This window comes from Meleagris gallopavo, chromosome 4 (genome assembly GCF_000146605.3).
Source record: "Meleagris gallopavo isolate NT-WF06-2002-E0010 breed Aviagen turkey brand Nicholas breeding stock chromosome 4, Turkey_5.1, whole genome shotgun sequence".
In the NCBI taxonomy this organism is placed as follows: domain Eukaryota; kingdom Metazoa; phylum Chordata; class Aves; order Galliformes; family Phasianidae; genus Meleagris; species Meleagris gallopavo.
In genome coordinates this window covers 28,788,155-28,803,988 of record NC_015014.2, presented here as the reverse complement: position 1 = coordinate 28,803,988, position 15,834 = coordinate 28,788,155, and the positions used below count along the sequence as shown (strand labels likewise).

Below are 15,834 nucleotides of genomic sequence, written 5' to 3'. Positions count from 1 at the left end.
TAACTAAATAAAGTAGTGGTGTTTTAAAGAGAACTGTTATCTTTGAAACATGCAATTTACAGAACTCGCTGCACTTATTCCTGATTTAGAACAATTCCAACACTAAAGTACTTGCTTTTTTTTTCCTTAAACAAACAAGGAAAACTCAAAAAGTGAACAAACCCCAGACTGACATCCAAACAGGTTTCCAGAAACAGCTGGGATGAACAAGAATGCAAATAGAGCCGTCTCTCGTGAAACTGCAGTGTGTAGCTGCTGTTCTCCCAATCTTTTCTCCTGCCACCTGAGAGCACTCTCAGTTCTTTAAAGTAATCACTAGTTGCTACAAATAAATATCACAAGCATGCTGGCCACACTGGTACAGCTGAGTTTGTGTGAGGTATGTGCTGGCTTAAAGGGAAGCTGTCATATAATATTCTCAAGCGTGACATTTTTTCTTCTTATGCAACGTAGTTTCAGAGTCAGTTATAAACAATCTAATGACAAAGCTTCCTTATAGGGTAAACACCTACGTGATATCTTGTAGCTCAAGCTTGACTTGGGCCAGTCCCACACCAAACAAGATTGAAGATAGCAGGCATGCTTATTTACCTTACAGTTCTTAATGTTGCTTTTGCAGTGGTGCTCACCAATGACTGGAATAGTTTACCTGTGGCTGCAGTGTTTTTTGATTCCCCACTTGAAGTCCTTTAGTAGAAGTCTGGCAGCCCTGTCTGGTTCTCAGAGCTGTGAAATGCCAATCCCTGGACCAAAGGGGAGAGGTATGAGACAAGTCACTAGTGGTATCTGATCTGAGGCAGCAAAAACTCAAATGTGTTTTAAGAGTGCAGATGGCTGCTTGCTGAGGCAGGGGTGTCTCTCATGGTTGCCATTAGCAGTAGCAGGCCATGCTGCGGCACTGTGCTCCTCTCCCTGATGGCTGGAAGACTTAGGCAGCTATAAGACATTCAAGTATAGGCTCCTACTCCTTACATGGACATAGATGGCATCCAGAAAGAAGGGAATCCACCATCAGCTTAAAACCATTTATGCATTCACTGAGATTTTTTAGTAGGAAAATTGGGATAGAGGGAGGCTGGTATTTCTAGTTGGGCCAATTCTAGCTGTGAAGCAGAAGGTAGCACTGGCTCTACCAATTCCTCCCTCCTGCTCTCTTTAGGAAGAAAAGTTCCATATAGACAAATAAAAACAGTGCATTTCCTACAAGGGGACACTGAGCCAAAAGCCTGCAGTCTTAGAAGTGACTGCACCTTTGTGGACTTGCATCTACTTTCTAGGGATTCATTTCTTTCAGGTGTGACTAGTTTCTTTCTTAAGCCAGACACTTGACTTTTGTTTTATTACAAAGCTTTTATTAAAAAAACAAAAAACCAAACCAAAACAACAACAACAACAAAAAAAAAACAAAAACAAAAACCCAAATGCTCAGCACATTAACTCAAACTGGAATGACAAAAAAAAAAATGGTTGACAGTATTTTTGGCTGAGGCTGTGCCTTACTATTTTAAAAAATGGGTACATCAATGCTCATTTCAGCAACTGGCTTAAAATCCCACTAACAGGCTAACAAAAACAGATACAAATACAGAACAATTGAAGTAATAATTCAAGTGCTGGGCTTTTTACAAGGAGAAGGGTGATGGGTGAGAAGGAGAACTCACTGCAGTCAGATTTGCTGGATGTATTGCTTATGTTTACAGAGGAGGTGATGCAAGACGGACATGGCTACTGACCAGCTGACTGTTGTTACATTTATTTAGTTTTATACGACACTGTATTATATAGACTGAGAGGCCACTATTTGTTACAAGCCACCTTTTTTCCATACAGGCTTTTCCTCTGGCAGGAAAAAAAAAAAAAGGAAAATAAACCCCTTTATTCAAAAAGTAGTTCAGATTTTTGACAGTTGTTTAAAAGCTCATACCTAGTAAAATATACACCAAGGAAATTACAAACTAAAAGTTAAAATACAAAAGCATTCAAGTTTCTTAAAAAAGCTAAAACCAAAATTGATCCTGTCGCACCATTAAATAAAAAGAAGTTTTGAGTGTGTCGTCCCGGTCCAGGCAAATTCCATTCCTCGATGTGCTGTATGGGGCAGCGGTGCTCTAAGTTACTCTGTTGGCTGAAGCAGGCAGAGACAGCCACGCTACTTTGTTTGCTGACTCAACATGGACACAGATGAGACGAGGGCTTAAGAGTGCAAGGCAGAGGTGGAGTGAAGACAAAAGCTGCTCTGCTGACCCAGGAGCTTATTTGCTCTATTTATATCAGGGCTGGACCTCGTGATAGTGAAGGATTTTGGCAGTGATTGTCTTTATGATTCAGTGTCTTTAGCAGTGACATCAGGGTGAATGACATCCTAGACAGACTCCTTAGGGGTGGTCTGTGTGGATGAAGGACACACCTAGGGTTTAACAAGCTTCCATCTCCAGCAGGGGTCCTGGTGTCGCCGCCTTTGCTTTGCAAGTTGAGAATGCATTTCTTTTCCCACCTACAGGGGAAGGAGGAAGAGAGAGAGAGAGAGAGAGAGAGAGAGAGAGAGAGATAAAGACTATATGAATTTTTTTTTTTAAAAAAACCTCTTCAAAGAAGCTGTCCTGTGGTACATGTCCAGTGATGGATGACTGTTAAGGTATACAGTAGGACGTGCATTTGCAGTGTCCCACTTAAGTGCAGAGCATTGCTATTTGCAGTTGCTTGAAGTTTGCAAGATTATTCATGCAGGAAAGTACTTTGTATTGTAAGTAGATGTCCTCAACAACTAGAAAGCATTTTTTACAGCTGTTTAGACATTCAGCATATTACATAAGTAATTCCTTTTTGTAGTGGATTTAATTTATCTATCTACAACGTTTGACCCAGATACCTGCTACAGAATCAGACATCCTCAGCCTTTAGCACTTAGTACAGCAGTTAAGGTCAATTAAACCTCTAGTTCAGAGCTTCAAGCTTTGCTCTGTAGAAGTGAAGCAATACTGTCTTCTGGAAGCAGCTGGGCCAAGGAATGCGGTGGGAGAGACTTTCTGAACAGCGACCCTATGCTGAGGAGGATTCATTCTGCTCTCTGGCAATGCAGGGTACATATTCCAGCTGCATGCAGCCATCAGGCCTCTTACCCAGCAGTACAGTTCACTATGATTTGGGTCTCGTTCGTACACCCGATGAAAAGGCCAGTAGTGCAAGCCTGTAGCTATTGATACTTCCCTGTACAGAGGTACTGTTCTTCAGCATTAGGTCTCTTGGTTACATCAGCTGACTTATGCTGACTCAGCCGTCACCCTGCCCTTCTGAACCAGGCAAGTGCCTTGTAACAGGGCCTCCACCCAGGGACTGCCTGGTGAGTCGGGCGTTTTCCACAGATAGAATCCCATACTTTTGGGATTAGCAGTATCTCAAAAATCTGTGTGAGCCTCTAAGCCTCCAGGTACTGCCTGACTGCCAAACAAGCAAGTTAAGGAACAGCTTTAAGGAATGACCAAAATTAGCACAGGAATGCAATTCAGTGGAGAAGGCGAGATGCACAAACTGCTTAGAGAAGATGCACTGCTGACACCTCGAATCATGCAAGGCAAGACAAAACAAGTTGATGAAGAAATTGACTTGTTTAAGCCACAACTCAAACTTCTGTTACCAGAATTTGCCAACTGTGTGTACCCTGTCATACTAATTGTAATAGAATGACGGAGCATGTAGGAGCCACAAGCAGAAATAATCAGCGAATATTACAGCAGTACTATGTAAACAAGGGTGACTTGTAACTGAGTCCCACCGCCTGCCCCCATGCCCTGTGGCTTGAGTGTAGGCCATTGTAACACTTTTTCCCATACTGGTTTGAGTACTGCTACTGAATGAGGAGTTACTCAGGCTAATGTGCTCCAGGGTAGAAAACCTCCAAAACTCATTTTGGACCTTCTGAGTTTAGTGAGCACGAGATGAGAACCCGAAACCTTACTAAACAAGTTGTCTGCTTCATGGAAGCCACCTAGGTGACCACTATTTGAGGGAAGGGGAAAGCTGGAGGACACTGCATTTAGCTACAAGGATAGAAGGAACAAGCATGAGCTTTAGATTAAGCTGTACTGCACAGCTTTAATTTGAAGGAGGATGCTCTTCCTCCAAATACCACCATCCCTTGGTATGTAGCGAATGACTTTCACCTGCTGTCGGTAGCCACAAAAGGACATTTAAAGCTGCTGTGGCCTCTTGAAACAGCACAGCTGAAAGTCCACTGGAAAACCAGCGGTTTCAACAGAGGTGGTCTGCACTGACTAATTCAGTTCCTATTTCCTCATAAAACCAGCACAAGTCCCAACTAAAAAAAGCGTTCTGAGCTTCCTGCTTCTTTTTTTTTTTTAATTATTATTATTAAATAAATAAATAAGTAGCAGAGTGCTCCGTAACACATGTGGATCAAAGAGCTACGAAGGACTCTACCTTTCCAAGGAGCACGAAAGAGAGGCCAAGCAAATAGCAGAGGAACACTGGGGAGAGCACCCTGCAGCTTTATATTTATTTTGTGCCTTTTCATCCCAGATTTTCAAAGGTTTGGTCCAGGTTGCTCTTCCTGGGAAGGTTTTCCTCTCAGTCTTACATGAAAACATTCAGCTTCCTGTTGAGGAATGGCCTTGAGGCGCCAGGCCAGTAGTTCACAGCAGTCTGATACAAGCGCTGTGATTCAGAGCTACTCCCCATTAGCAGCCAGGAATGTCTACTTCACTGAAGGAAATGAAATGCTCTTCTGTTGAGATGGTTCCCTGCCTCCTCCCCCCTTCCCTTACCAGCAAGCTGTCTTTGAAGTCAGGAGGTTAAAATAACGGCCGCGGCCTTGCTCTGGCCCTCGGCTTTCTCCACCAGTGGCCGGCGCTTCTCTCTCATCCAAACACCGCATCAGCAGCTGCTGCCTCTTTTCCACAACCTCTCTCTATATCTAAGCAGCCTCCTTTCCAATAGGGAAGTTGCAGATAGTATTCTATCTGTGAGGGGTCAGGCACAGCGAAGCCCTAAATGTTTTTATTTCTAAGCAAATGCTGCAATACAGAAAATTACACAGTGGCTATCCTGAAAACAGCATCTAGAACCCAGCCTTTTCCCAGCTGCTCATTACAGCTACGTGCTGGAAATTGCTTCCACTGCTGATAAACCAAATAATACCTAAAAAATAGGAATGAGGACGGTGTTGCCTTACAGATAGAAAACAGGTCAAATCAGGATTCTTTTCAAGAAACCACAGGCATGAGCTGAGGAGACTGAAGACTTCCCACATCTAAGGCTTCACTGGGGGGCTGTAGCTGAAGTCTGGCCAAGCAAGGCATGCCCTAGCAAAGCCCAATCCACAAGCGAAGTCGGCGCAATCAAAGACTGCAATTACAGCTCCCTGGCTGCGGTTAGGCTTCAAAGAAAGTGCTGCAAGTCACATTTTACATATGTGAAGCCTTGAGCCTGAGCCACAATAGGAGGCAATGTCTGTGCCATTTGCACTGTACATCTGACTGCAGGAGGAAAGAAAAAACGGCCTCTTCGAGTAAGAAACAGAAATAATATTCAACAAAAATTCAATGTAACAAGAGGAGCCTTGCTACTGAAATGATACAGCTGCATTTCGGGAATCACTGCCATAAAAATAAAGTGTCCTAACAAGCCTGGGCTCAACAGCTGAGGGCAGAAGCACTAGAGGGGAGTCAGAATTCCTCCCCACGCTTGGGAACGATGTGGATTGAAGGCTGGGTCTGCAAGGGCCTCAAGTTCCCCTTGCTTCTTCCATGGTTTTTCACTCATCTCCATTTGGTGGAACAAGAGAGGGGGGATTATGCAGATTCATCCAAGTGATGCTAATCAGCAGATGTTATGAAAGAGCTTCTGGGCCTGGCTGGGGGAAAGCGCTGAGTGAAAGAGATATCTGGCCGTTCACAGAAGGCAAGAGAAAATAAAAGTTTTCAACCAGGCATTTTTTTTCTTCACCTTCCCTCAGCACAGTTTGTTCTCACGCAGTTGTAAAAAGACGCAAGACGACAGCAGTTACATGTACTAAAAAAAAAAAGCCAGTCTCCAAACCTGGGTTTTAATGCAGTACTTCAAACACCGTGGCAAGCTCAGGGATCCGACAACGGAAACTCATTTTCTTTTGAAGTCCCAAACGAACATGTTCGACTTGCTGCCAGCATGGATCCTGTACTCCCGAAACTTGAGTACGCAAAACGAAGCCATGATTTATCTGAAAGGTTCCCTCTGTTTGTGAAGCCCCTTTGTATGCTCCTCACAGCAGAGCCGCACAGAGGTTCAGGCGCTGCCGTCTGCTCCTCTTCCTGCCCAGCTGGGCCATGGTTTGTGGGGTTAGCCTAAACCAGAGCCTTGAAATGTTCTGGGCAAACAAAAACAAACACTCCACAACCTTTGTTGTTTCTAAACAAAAAAACACCTCCCAGCAAAACCCCAGTTGTTTTAGTAATCCGATTTGCTGCAGGGTCCCGCAGGCTGTTGTAGCGCATGGCTGGAGACCTACGGGAGAGAGGAAAAAGCCCTCTGCAAGAGCTGGGTGCCAGCAAGCACCAGAGGCATTTTTTTAAGCTGCCTTTGTTGCCGAAGACATTAGAAAAAATTGTACTTTAAAATTGCAACAGATTCTGCCATGTTGAGGCTATGTCATTGGTAAGATTTTCTGTTCGGTTGTTAGTGGGGGGAAGGATTCTTCTCCCACTTGCTATTGTAGCTTCAGCCCATTGCTGGTAACTGTGAGCAGGAGTCCAGCTACAAAATGCCCACTTGTGTTTCAGATGCACTGAAGTAGCTTACACAGGAGCCGTAACAAGTCCCCCTTCAGTGGGTCTGAGAGCTCTTCTGAGCAGGCTGGTATGGCACCAGGGAAACCCAGGTGTTCTGCAGCTCCCGCTTTGTTCAGCTGAACTCAGCAATGCCAAAGCAGGTGTGGCTCTTATCAAAGGCCCCCTGTGTAGGCAGTGTGAAACTAGAAGCTCTATCACTGAGCTACAATCTCATGCTAGAAGGCTCACGACATGTTTTTCCTGTTGGGGGGCAGGTTCTGTGTAATAAAAAACAGATTACCTCTAGACAGCAATCTCCAGCAGCTTCTTAAAGAAGATATACAAAAAATGATCTGTAGATATACTAAAAGTGACCTGCAAGGGAGGAAAAAATAGGCTTGCGTCCTTCTGTATCTGTATAATAAATACTCAGAAGATTAAGACAAAGCACCTCTGCTGAAGGAATTAATGAACTCCTCACATCTAATTTTTCTCTAAAATAATGATAAAATTGTAAATGTTAAAGTGCCAAGAAAAGGGAAAGACATTTAGTCAGAACTTGGTGCCAGTGGTTTCTGTTCTGTTTTGGTTTGTTTGTTATTAGAAAAAACCTCCGCACCTTGTTTATTTGATAGACTGAGAGCAGGGAAGAGAGATCCATCTGTTCTAAGGGCACTGAAATTGTTACTGCAGTTTTAATCTGTGATAATTTTTTTTAAAAATAATGTATTTAAGGTTTCCTTTGTAGATCACCTTTTCTGCTGCCATTAAACATAGGTTACACTTTATACTGTACAGGAAAGATAGTCTCAATATTTAAATCTGCTATTGTACAGGTAGAATCATTTAAATAGTCTCTTTTATACAACCAAAGGTAAGAGATGTAAGCAGAACACCTTCTTGAGCGTTACTGACTTCTACAGTCACACCCCCATAGGGCAGCATTACCAGGGTAAGACAGCTGTGCACAGAGACCACCGCAGAACTCGAACACATCAAGTTCCCTTTGATGCAATTACGTCTTCTCAGCAAAAAATCTCTAGTGGTCCGAAAAAACACAAGCCTCCTGCCGTGCATCTCAAAAGGCATGCATACGGGTAGAAAACAACTAGTCAGCAAAACTCAGTCTCACCTAATAACAAGCAAATGCACGCACCTTAAAGCTAATTCATTATATACAGTTATTTTGGAAATAGCATTTTACCTCATGCAATTTCAGGTATCCCAGGGGTGAAGGAGAGATGGCTCCCAAAAGTCCAGAGTTTAATTCTGATGCAACTAAATGTTCATGATGAAATCCGCATCTGACATTTGCAAGGAGGAAGCAACCTCAAAAGTTATGTCACACTGCTCAGCTGAGCCTCCTTAGTTCCCTTAACCCACCAACCACGCATCAACAATGCATGCAACAAGAACACCCAGAGAGATGGTTCCTATTTCGCTCATCTGTACCTAACCCTGCCCACACACCAGTACCAATGACACCTCCGCACACATGCTTCCAACACCTACAAATGCTGGAACCTATGGTAGAAAGCTGCTGTCCTGAAAGGCTGGATTAAAATGTATTTTGTCTAACCGACTGGTTTATCTGTCCAGACAGCAGAGCTTCAGCTGGTCCCGCTGTGAGCTTCCAGCCCTGCACAGCTTTCTAATTTGCACACTTTCAACCTTTTTATATGGTACAGTCTTCCCAAGCGGGTAAGGGATCAGAGATTTTAAAGATAACTTTCATTAGAAGTCTTAAAGTGAAGGATTAAGGAACTGATGCTACTGAAGATTGGCTCTACTAGCAGTGACTTTTACGGTGTCAAATCAGCAAGTCTTTGGTTTAGGTTTGTTCTTGGTTTTTGGCCTTTGGGATGGGTGTTTTTGCACTCAAGAATATCAAAAGACCTCCTCAATTCAATCACGTTCTGAAAGTCAGGCTGACAGAAACATAACACTGCTAGCTTGCTAGACAAGCTTTGACAAAACTGTATGTGAATACATTTCTGTTGAGTTAGAGGATAGACTGCACTTAAAGAGAGTCTCAAGTGGCAAAGACTTTTGACAGTGTTGTAACAACACATCAATCACTAATTTTCAATTATTTCACGTAAGTACACCACAAAGGGAAAATACAATACAGAGATGAGCATTAGAATGCTCATTTGGAATTTGTTCTCATTTGGAATTAAACCACATTTCAAAATCTTACGGCTTTCTTTATGAAATACTTTGCTTCCACAGTTTTCTCATGACCTCGGAATCCTTAGGCCAGTGCTAAGTTTACTGAATCTACCAATTTACGCAGTTTTCAGCCTGAGAAGAATGGTGCCTCAGCAGTCTACTCCCTGTCCCCACCCTATCCCACAGGAAGGCTGTTAGAACAATACCATTCCTTCTTTCTAGCCCAAGCCTCCTACTGCTAACACCTTAGAAGAGAAATGATACTGTTGTTTAACTTCTTGTAAATGTGACTGAGTTCAAACTCCAAGAATCTCTGACTTCACAGCATCATCTGCAGCTCACACAGACAAAACAAACAGGCTCTGGGCATTCACCTGCTGAGTTACCCATCTCTGCTCTTTGCCAGTTTAAAACTGGAAACGCTGACTTTGTAGCTGACCTTGTTAAACGCTTTGGTTGCAAAAACTAACCTTTTTAAAGTACTTGCAATATTCTCTTGTCTTGTCAATCTAGTGTCTATGTTGACTGTCTGAAAACATTCTGCTCTTTTTTATTTAGGAAACCCATGCTTGGCCACTGCAGTGGCTTGCCCTTATCTCTCCCGTAGTTGCTGACTGCCACCAAAATTGCCTTCATATCCTCCCTCCCCACCCGTGCTTCACAGGCTGGAAAAGGGGAAACTACATATGCTCTGCCACATCTCTCCCAGCAGGTGTCAGTGCCCTTCTGTACCTGCCACACAAACAGAAGGCAGCTTTCCTTTGGGTGTTTTTCTTGATGTCACAGAGCCTGAAAGAACGGACTTTTCCCTCTTGCCCTGGATGGATCAGTGTTAGGTTGAAATCAGTTGCAGGAGGGGATATATATACAGCCCTCTGTGAGGGCTATACCCCTTGTCTTTAAAAATTTCTAAAAGGTTGAAAATAACTGTAGTTAGTAACTGTTTTGATAATATAAGTATTTAAATCCATCAATCATTCTTTGTTTTTCACTCTCCTCATTTTCCTTTTTATAAATTCCTCCAGTGATTACAGATATGTTAGAGCCAGCGTGGCCCAAATGCCTCTTGTAACTTTTTCTGAAGCTGTGAGAAGCTTCGTGAAGCATTAGCCATCAAAGAGGCCATGTCTGCGCCAGTCACTCTAACTACTGTAAGATGTATATTGTAGTAGTCATACAGTCTGAAGGGGGAAGCAGCAAACTAATTGCTTTCAGTAGTAGTTAGTCACAGTTAATCCTGCTTGGGACATGGGAACGTCCTACTGTTGAGGTGCCCTTTTTGCTTTTCTCTCAGGTGGTGGAAGGTGACACATTTGGAGCACTTCTTTCCTGCCCTCTTGCCTATATTGAAGAATTCTATTTATAGGCAGAATAGGGAACAGGGAAACATGGATCATCACATGCGTATCTTAAAGCAAACCAGGACATATCCCTGCACCACCATCACCACAAACGCTGACTTCTGCACAGACCCTCCCATGCTGTGTCAAGTTTCCAAACAGTAAAGGGCTATGGATAGGAGCAGGAGTAATTTGAAATGAAAAAAACAGCCACCAGGAATTTCAAGAGCACTGGCCAAGCCATGTTATTAAACATGTGCCTCAGAAAACAAGGTACCACATCCCCTCTGCATCTCTTATCTAGGCCAGTGGCTAGAAGCTCATGGTCAACAACAACAGCCGTCATCAGATGGTTCTTTTCCACAGTATATGCTTGCTGTAGATTAGTCCACTTTATACTCTTTCACAACCTAACTCTGTTTTGCTTCTAAGTTGTAAGCGAAAGATAAACCAACCATAGACTTCTTCTTACAACACCATCCAAATTTTCTCCTGCACAGAATTTAGTCTTTAATTTCCATCTAGGAGATTTGAAATGGTACAGGTTATTCATTGTTTCAAGTTAAACATTCTTAATCTGATCCTTCTAAGTGCTTCTGATTCTAAATCAGCATTAGTCAAGTTTCCTTCTTTTTGAAAACTTCGCTAATCTAAGTGCTAATTGTCATTGCATTTTGCAAGCCACATATATGCTTCTCACAGGTTTTCAAATGCCTATTACACTTCTCTATCACTCTTTCTAGCCCTTGAAGATATGCCAAAACACAATGTTAAATAATGTAGCTTGTGAGGACTTCCCAATTGCATCCTGCCACATGTCAAACGATGTTGTTTTTTTGCAATTACCCCACATTGCAAGTCAGTAAAAGTTAACTATTTATTAGGGGGATTTTTGTTAGCACCCTTCAACTTCCTCAATGATTTATAAATAGCCATGAGATGCTAAAGTATCAGTTTTTCTTCTCAAAGGTCAAAGCAGGGAATCAGAAATCATCACTTCTGACATAGAACTGCTCCCATTTACAAGCTGCGTTTAAAACAAAAAGCACCCCACCTTTTTGAAAGGTACTCAACAGGCAGTTTTTACACTGTCTTAGCTCTATTCATTTTCCTTTCTTCCTGGCCTCTCCCAAACTCATTTTTACCGTTGTTGGTCTTGTGCTACTCTCAGTTGACTTCAGAAGGAGATAAGAAGCGATACTTCTTCAATAAATGCAAGTTATTTTGAGCACTATATACACTATTGTGTTGGGCCACGTGAACCAAAGACAAATGGGGACAGTTCTGCAGCTCTTCAAGAATGGCCATGTGCTTTGGAGTATCCCAGGGTAAGTTAGCAAGGGCTAGAGTACCAGGTCACAGCATTCCTAAAACTCTCAAATATTAAGGCATTTTTACAAATGCAGGCTGGAGAGCATAGTGGAGCTCAGTTAAATCCTAAGCAGTGAAGCCATAAAGAGCTTGCTGTTGTGTACAACTCTGAGAGGAGGAGCAACTTAATGCTACCATCTTGATTTCACTGCTCAAATGATAAGCAAGCCAAAAAACTGGTTGGAGGTCTGTCTTAAAAATCACTTTTGTCCTGTAGCGTTCATGGACTGGAAAAAAAAAAAACCAACCAACCTAACCTTTCACAGTCTCTTAAATCATTTCTGTTTGCATGTCTCTTCCGTTACTTCCCTCTGAACATCCCACCACACAACCCTCCCGCCATTTCATCCTTCTCACGTCACCATAATTACAGCTCTGGCTCGTCTCCTTTGTGCCGCATCTCAAGATTCTTTCTTTGGTCTTGCCACCTACTCATTTCTGATTCTTCTCAGATAACAGAATGCTTGTCTCCTTCCCAGACCTCCCACCTCCTTCCCCCTCTTCCTTGCGCCAGCCATACGAGTAAGGAAGCCCATGTTTTCCTGTCTCCAGGAGCTCTTTGTGCTCACTGAAAGGCATTCCCAAACTTATCATCTCCATCCAGTAAAGACTAGAACAGCTCTGCTGTGGGCCTGGTAAAATATTACGCTTGTGGGCAAAACATTCCTTGGATTAGGCTTGCAAAGGGCAATAGTCTTAACCTTCAGAAGTTTACTTTGAAGTCTGGCTGATTCAGGTTCCCTAATTCATTCTGTGCTTTTCCTTCCAGCTAGAGCACATCTGTATGTCTCAGTGGAGGGCATTCACTCAGCATGCAATGTTTGTGAGGCCACTGATGCACGCAAATATGGAGCCCACAGCACCTTCCTAGTCAGTGGGCGAGATGCCTGCCATTCTCACACTTCATTGTGTACATTGTGTGAGGACACAGACACGGAAATCACAACAATTTCCACACTACTACAGAGCTCAACGGAAGGGAGGAAGGGGAGTGGAAGTTAAAGAAAAGAAAGCCCAACATACTCAGAACATTCCTCATCTTCCATTTCTACTAATGTTCTACTATGGAAAATGCAAACAAAGAGACTCCAGTAAGAGCAGTTCAGTGTAGGCAAAGCAGCCATCCTTAATTGTAATGCGTCCAAGAAACCAAACATTTCCCAGATTTTACACTAAACTTAATGGTATTCTACTTAGTTTCTGTGCATTAATTCAGATATGCCAACACAAAAATGCCCAAACACAATGTTAAAATGATGTAGCTTGCCCATCATACATGTGATGTTCATTGGTATTGCATTAACATTGAAGGGAAAAAATACTCAAAACAAACATGGTCCACGGCACCTAATCTGAAGTACCAATCGTAAACTCAAGGCTGAAGCACAGAAGAGACCTGAGCCATGCTGCCTGGCTGCTGGGTGCCGTTTTGCACAGAGCAAAGCCAGTGTGGCTTCCCCTGGCTGGAAGTCAGAGCGGAGGGGAGAGGGGATCATGTGGTCAAACAAGTCAGAAGAGAGGAGAGAAAGAACCCTAATGCATACAGATGTGTAGAGAGTGTTACTTTTTGCACGGCTCCTGGAACTCTCAGGAATCTCCCAAGAGCAGTGTGGGTTAATTAGACTGTGTGGAAGTCACTATTATTTTAAATGAACTCCACTCCTACTAGAAAACATATCTCACTGGCAGGAGGACAAAAACCAGCCTTCCAACACAAACACTGACAAATGAGAATCTCTGTGGCACAGTGGGCTCTCACAGCCCGGCTTGGCGGTGTTACTGCCTATGTGTAACAACGACTCCCTTCACCCTCCTCGAAGATGATGTAAAGAGAGAAAACACACACCGGAACTACAACAAAAGGAACCCCACTCTGCCAAAGTATTGCTGTACGATCAAGGGAGACATTTTTGATACAACTGAAACACAGTCCCATGTTCTTAGCAGATATGTTGTTAGTATACAGGTGAAAAAATTACAAAAAGGGTGTGCCCAGCCAGCCAGTGTCAGCACAGAAAACACGCTCCAAAGCCAGCTTCTAACCCACGTGTTGGGAACTGCAGCATTTTGCTGGCTGGGATGGTTTGCACTGCTTAATAAACCCAACCCTGTGCTTCACAGGCAGACTTCAGCAAGTCAGTGAGGTACGGTCAATTTGGAAATACTGAGGTTAAGAAGTGAAATGGTGAACACCTAATAATAATCTATTGATAGCCGGTATAAAAACCATCAGAAGTTGAAGTAACATTAGCTTTGGGATATAATACTTCTGCCATTTTTGCTAAATCCATATTATTGCAGAAAATTGATAAGAAAGCTCATTTTACAAATCAGTTTTATCAGGAAAGCTTTAGAGATGTTCTTACCATGCTTCAGATGTAGGCAGCTGTCATTCTGGGGCCTGTACCTGTAGAAGATTGTTTTCCTTTAACAAATTTCTGTTACAGAGCTTTTGCACATTCCAAATAAGTTTGTTTGCTACAGCATAACTTTTTTTTTTTGGGGGGGTGTGTGTTCTCATTTTTTCATTTTTCTTTTCATGGTTCTTATACCAGCCATTTTTGTTGGGGGAAACAGAGTTTCTCTTGCTGTATTTTAAAGGCAAAGAAGAGACCTCACTGATGCTTTTAGCCAGCCTACCAGGCAGCTGTTAGTGTACACAGAAACGTAAAATATGGTTGATAAAAACTAAAGTAGCTACAAAAAGATCAGTGTGAACTTTTCAGCGTCCAGTAATCCCATGCGACATTTGAGAGGTTGAGTCTAAGGATGATGCAACACTGACTGGGGAGAAAAGCAAAGGTAAAGTAGAGCAGGACAGCGATTGCAGCAACGAGTAACTTCAGACACAGATGTTGATGTAGTCAGGAAAGGCGTAAAGGAAAGGAAACACGTACTGTGTGCATTTTTACAAGCTCGCATTCAAGGTGAAGTATCTTTTAAAACATTGGTCAGAAGCAAGTGTTAGAGAGAAGCATGTAAAAATTAAATAGCGTGAGCCCTGGTTTTCTGAAATACAGCTGATGTGAGTACTAAGTAGGAGCTGGACATGGCCTACCTGATGCTGATTCCTGCAACTTTTCTCTCTTCCTCTTCTTTTTCTTCCCCTGCAAAACAGGTGATGTTACCACACCGTTACATACAAGCATCGTATTTTTGCCCTCCTTGCCTCACACCACAGAAAGAAAAGCCATCTGGACACTGAGAAAGCGGTTAGGAAAAAAACACAGTTGTTTTGGGGGTAGGTAAACCCTTGACTGTTTCAGTGGTAACAAGGGAGTTGCTCCCAGTATCTAAGGAGAAATATGCACATGAGCAATACACATTTTTGTATCCAAATGGAATTACAATTTCTGGCAGCTCTTCAACTAACACTGGCAGCCGCAAGCATCCAAAAGACTTCTCATGCTTAATAAACTGATGACACATATGCTGATATCCTAATTTATGAGTCTTACAAGAATTCTTCACACATGCAGATACTTACGCTGTCATACATGGCAACAGCAGACAGGGTGCTGAAAATACCTAGGACAACCACAACTTGTCCCCAGGGTGCAAACCAGCCAACTACAACCGTTCCGATAATGCCTGTAACTTAACAAAAGCCAGGTCTTGTATGTCCATGCCTGCAGTGAGGAGTGTCCCACACAAATAACAGGCTGGTGTGCAGTGAGAGCCCTCAGCGTGAGTGAGGGCAGGACAGCAATGGCCGCCAGGCAGCTGTCTGTCTTGGCCACCACGCTGGCACCAGTGTGTCAGCACAGCCATCGTGCCAACCCACACACAGAATCAGCCTTCCCTCACGCCCCCGGCTATCAAAAAGGCCAGAATGCCTGGGTCGCATGGGCTGTCAGAGAACAAAGGATCAGCTCAGACCCACAGTTTTAAACCTCAGTCATCCTGTATCGCCCTAATTGCCACCCTGACATTCTTCCATACAACTTCTCCTTATTGCCCTGTATTCGCAATCTTCTCAATCACAGCTTTTTATTGAGGGAAAAGAGAAGAGAAGGAAAGGGAAAAGGGAGAAGGGAAAAGGGGAAAAAAAAAAGGCAGGAGAAATGGCAGGGGAAGAGGAAGAGAAAGGGGAAAAGGAAGGGGAGAAAGGGTTAGGGTAGGGAAAGGGAAAGGAAAAGAAGAACAAGGAGAAGGAGAAGAAAAAGGAAAAGGAAAAGGAAAAGGAAAAG

At 43.1% G+C, this 15,834-nt stretch overlaps 1 long non-coding RNA gene across 1 annotated transcript; it reads right to left on the bottom strand.

Annotated features, from left to right (window-relative positions):
- Nucleotides 1-1,354: 1,354 nt before the first annotated feature.
- Nucleotides 1,355-14,957, bottom strand: LOC104910663. The gene is made up of 3 exons (XR_793309.3): nucleotides 14,703-14,957; nucleotides 14,011-14,051; nucleotides 1,355-2,494 (listed from the first exon to the last, which is right to left on the bottom strand). It is a non-coding gene; the product is annotated as an uncharacterized LOC104910663 (long non-coding RNA).
- Between the last annotated feature and the right edge of the window lie 877 nt (nucleotides 14,958-15,834).